Source organism: Cloeon dipterum, chromosome 4 (genome assembly GCF_949628265.1).
Source record: "Cloeon dipterum chromosome 4, ieCloDipt1.1, whole genome shotgun sequence".
Lineage (NCBI taxonomy): Eukaryota > Metazoa > Arthropoda > Insecta > Ephemeroptera > Baetidae > Cloeon > Cloeon dipterum.
Window position 1 is genome coordinate 17,870,139 of NC_088789.1, and position 5,227 is coordinate 17,875,365.

Here is a 5,227-nt window from a genome sequence, read left to right on the forward strand (position 1 = left end):
TGAAATCTAGATGAGGCAGCTCGCTCAAATATGGTCTGAGAAGATCAACCACGAAATGACAGCGGAACACCCGCAAAAATTCAAAATAAAATAAAGTGACATTATGTATGCAGTTTTTTTTTCAAAAGCATATTCTCTCCCTCCTCGTTCGCATACAATTTGGTTTTGCTGATGATTATTCGTAGTGCAAAATTTATTTAAAATATGCTTTCTGTTCAGATTCTGCAATCTGATCATGTCTCATATTCATCGCTCATGATTAAAACGGTTAGGTGATTCAATCTATGAGTTGTTAACAAAAGGAACTGGATATTTGCCTGATCGTTAAACAAAAAATGTGTTTTATTTTAATTGAAAATAATTGAAGTTCGCATGAAGGAAAAAACTAAAAAAAAAACAATTTTTTAAAAAGTGTCATTGATTCTGCTCTTTTTTATTTTTGTCCACACATTGAATTTGGCAGAACACTTTCAAGCTGCATTGAGTACCTTACATGAGTTTTTAATGTAGTATTGAGCTTCGATTTGAAAAATTGTGATCAGAATGTTTTAAAAAGTTTTTAAAATCTATTATAAAATTTAAAAATTAATTTTTCGCATCAATACGGATACACCCTTTAAACCCATACACATAAAGCTATGGTTATAATTTGATTTTGATAACTGAAGGCTATTTAGAATCATTGTTAATGTTATGATGAAACTTAGATTAGAATGTCGATTTGGTCAAATTGCTTCTCGTTTTACTGTAAATTACCTAAGCTATGCCTTCAGAGTAATTATATAATGCTCAGACTGCTCACAATCAGTAATCTGTGGCAAGGATATATTTACACCTCTAATTTGTTTGGGTTTTTTCCTTTCCCAAGTGTATGGGCATATCCTTGAAGGAATTTTATTTGGTTGCACAGGACTGCGTTGATAATCCGTCACAACCCTAACTTCCTCAGAACTAAGGTAATTCCGAATTTCGTTTAAGTTTCCGACCCTCAGGGTTAGCAGTCTCAAATGAGGAATAGCCACATCCATGAAATAACTCTTTTCTTCGCCTTTGGCTTCGGCTAGTCTGATGCAAGCAGTCACTAGATCCAGTTCGGACTCTATGTTGAGAGTGTCAAGACTCAGGAATTGGACAAGGATCGATTTGCTGATGCCCAGAAAAGTTGGATGATTCAAGCACTCTCTTGTGTTGATGCTCAAAAACTAAAACAAATTAAATTAACTCTCATATGTTTATTACTTTCTCATAAAAATTACTTTTTCACAGATCTTGCGGGTTTCTTCGCATTGCAAGGACGCCTCATATGCTCCTTGCCACACATTCTCAACTTTCAAGTCATTTTCGAATCTCTCTATGCAAAGGTATTCGTAATCGTGTATCATAAATTGCTCAGCTGCTAGTTTAAGTGCAACAAGGTCACTCCAATTTTCTCCGATTAAATTAGGTTGCTCATCGCCGTAGAAATGCCTATGATTTTTTCTCATCATAAAACGGAACGAAGAGAATTGCTAAATTTACTTCAATAATTTTCGGAAGATATGCGGCTGAATGTTTTGAAATTCGATCGGCTCTTCAACGTCAATGCCATATGTATCAATAATTCTTTCAAATTCTTCGCTTGTTTCAATCAGAACTTTTGAATCAGCGTAAATCATCTGCTAAAATCAGACTTTTATAAATAAAAATCTGGAGCTCATCATGGCTATACTCACTTGTTGATTTTCATCGGCGCGGCCAACGAGGAATGAACAGTCTGCAAGGATTCCGTCTCTGAAGATACACTTTCTTACTACAGAACATTTGCTGTTTATCATCTCTACGCTAAAAAAAATCGAAGCGAAAATTCTGATCAATTTTTCTTGTGTGTGCTAGCGAAAACAATGTCCCTAGGACTAAAGTAGTAGTAGTTGAGTAATAATATAACTTACAATTAATTACTGTAAAACTTTACAAATGTTATAAAAAGTAGAGGGGTAAATAGATTATAGTTAATATTCATCAGCCTACGTCAGTCTCATTAAAAAGCGCTAACAAAACTTGCACTTACAGAAAAATACTAAATTCTGAAGCGTTTTTAACATTATTTTTTGATCTGATTATTACAATAAACTATTAACTAAAAATATCAGAAATGGCTTAATAATTTACGATACCTAAAAATATGAAGTGGCAGATGCATCGCAAAAGCAGTAATTGTGTATAGAAAGTCTTTAGGCGAGATAGGCGAGGAAACAACTCTGCTAAATTGGTGCAGGCATGAAAGGTGTATGTCACAATAAGAATATCTATTTTTGCACCAATTCTTTACCAGTCGTCAGGAATTTCTGAGCTTAAATTGTGATCCAGAATTCCAAACGTGGATATTCATAAAATATTTCTCTGGCTTTTTTATTGGACACTCGCTAGCTTTATTCGATATGCAGAAAATGTGTTTTTATAGTTGCTACAAATTTCACCTAAATATTTGTTGATAAATTTCACTTAAAACTTATTATGAACAGTTAAATATTAACAAGGCAAAAAAACATTTCACTCTGTCAGTATAAAATGGCAGAAAATGTTTTGAAATTCTGCAGGCGAAGAGATCAAATTTAGGGAATGCTTAAAAATGTCACAAATTGATCAATTATCTCGAAGCTGTATTAATAAAGATAAACATTTCATCTATATTTTGACGAAATTTAATAATTAAAAAATTAGTTACGTACATCTTCCAGAAATATTTAGATGATAACAAAATTAAAAATTGGACGGAGTCTGTAACACTGTAAACACGACAAGGCGAGTGTACAAAATAATTTAAGAATTCATTATAATAATTCATTTTCTAGAATTTTTCAATTTATTTTTTTGCTCAGGAATAAAAAGTTTCTTACAAGAATCCCCCAGTAGCTTCCTATTTGAAAAAGAGATCAAATCTTCTTCATAACATATTTTAGACTTTCAGTTACATCCAAAATGGCTTAAAACAAACAAGTGGATAATGAATTTGGCATTGGTCGTTTGCGTTTGTAGCTATATGGGCAGATCCTTCTAGGCAATATAGCTTCCTGCCTTCTTTCATGCCACTTGAGAATGGCATCGTATTCAAATTGGTTGAGGTACTCTTCGATTATTTCCAGTTGGTGCCGTTCCAGAGTCAACAATCTCAAATGTGGAATGGCGAGGTCAACCAGTTGCCTATGTTCAATGCATTTAAATTCAAGATATTATTTTATTAAACAGCAGTATACCTGCTTCCTGTTTCTTTATGCAGGCGAACGACAGCCTTCACAAGATCATATTCAGAATTGATGTTCATCGCGGGGAAGTCGAGGAAATATTTTAGATCGATTTCTTGAGCATATTTTAAGCACTCAATTTCCAAACACTTTTCTGTTTCACGAATGAGTATCTGATGGAGATAAGAGAAGAGGAATCTAAACAAATATTGACGCAGACTTTATCAATTACCATATCGCAATAGCCGCGTAGCTCATCAACATCACTGCCAATAGCAAGAACTTTCCAAACATCTTGAATTTGCATCTGATGCATAGCACGCGAAACAAAAATATCTTTTAGGGGCTCAATTTCCAATTGGTGAGCTAAATCTGCCATTTGAACAACTTGATCGAGTTTCTTAATTTCCGGGTCTACCTCGCCAGAGTGCACAAACCTATAAAAGAGTTATTTCACTTTAGTCAGGATCAACTTTAATTTAATCTATAATTCTCTAGCTCACCAAATCATAGCCCTCACGATATCAGCAGACACGTACGACATATGCTGGCGCGTTTTTAAATCAGAAGTGTCTTCAAACTCGAAAGAGCCGCTTGAAGCAATCAATGCGAATGGGGAAGATTGAACGATCACCTTGTTTTGTTGATTGTGATGGAAAAAGTATTTGATTTTGATGAATAATTAAGTAAAAAATACTTCATTTGCATCTTTTGAAGCTTTAACGGTGAATTTCCAGTTCAAACCAATGGTTGCTGGGTCCTGAAGTGCTTTCATTTTTGCTTTCTTCAATTCTAGTACCGCACTATTTACATCCATTTTCCTATACTGAAGAGGAGTTTATGCTATTGTCATTTTTCAGTCAATTCAATAATGAATATGCTAGATACTTACATGATCTCAAAAATTCAGATGCTATACGACGTTAACTTCAGAGCTATACTGATTTTGAAATTTCACAGAAAATTGCTCGCATTGCATTTCTGACTCTGAATATTAGAGGAGAAAATATACACTTCAGGGGTGGGCGAAATTCTTGAGATTAAAATATGTGAACTTGTATTTCTTTTATATTAGATATTTTTTATTTTCGTTGCCAAGGATAAATATTTGTCTATACAACCACGATACAAGAGTATTATGGCCTAAAACTATTGCTGTCTCAATTAATTTTGTTAAATGGAGGTCATTATTTTATTAAATCCAGATTAAACGTAATTTGATCGATGTCAAATAATGTTACACTTCACTATTGTATCCTACGCTGGTGTAAAAATTAATTGATAAGACGAAGATTGATTGGCATTATTACTTTGGCTGGGGAATTTTCACGCCTCGATCAGGTTCGGGTTTTTTCCTTGTTGAAGTGATTCGGCAAATCCTTTCACACAAATTCTTTGGTATTCCTTTTCTGGGTTCCAATTGATATTTCATTAAAGCCAAATCCTCATCAGGGGTGAGGTAATTGCAGAGATCGCCATAGCTTCTAGCACTCAGGGTCAGCAGTCTCAAATGAGGAATAGCCGCGTTAGTAAAAAATCTGATATTATTATTTTTAACAATTTGCTGCACACAAAGGTGATTTATTTTATCACCTCATTCCGTCGCCCTTGGCTTTGGCTAATCTAATGCAAGCATTCACGAGATCCAGCTCTAAATCTATGTCAAGAGGGTCGAGATTGAGGAATTGAATAAGCAGCGACGTGATTATGGACAGGAAACTCGGATGTTCCAAGCACTCCTTTGTGTGTAAGGCCAAAAACTAAAATTTAAATAATAGATTTAATGATCTTTGTTATTATTGAGTTGCCACTTCACGAAAATATACCCTTGCGCACATCACGCGGACTTCCTCGCATTGCATGGACGTTGCGAACGCTTCCCACACATTTTCAACTCTCAAATCTAATTCCAGTCTCTGAACGCAAAGTTTTTCTAAGGTGTCTACCCCATATTGCTGAGCTGCTAATTTAAGTGCAACCAGGTCGTTCCAATCTTCTCCTCTTAG

General features: G+C 34.6%; 1 long non-coding RNA gene across 1 annotated transcript; it reads right to left on the reverse strand.

Annotated features, from left to right (window-relative positions):
- Positions 1-3,350: 3,350 nt before the first annotated feature.
- On the reverse strand, positions 3,351-4,058 carry LOC135943176 (uncharacterized). The gene is made up of 4 exons (XR_010575170.1): positions 3,919-4,058; positions 3,725-3,855; positions 3,454-3,658; positions 3,351-3,394 (listed from the first exon to the last, which is right to left on the reverse strand). It is a non-coding gene; the product is annotated as an uncharacterized LOC135943176 (long non-coding RNA).
- Positions 4,059-5,227: the final 1,169 nt, after the last annotated feature.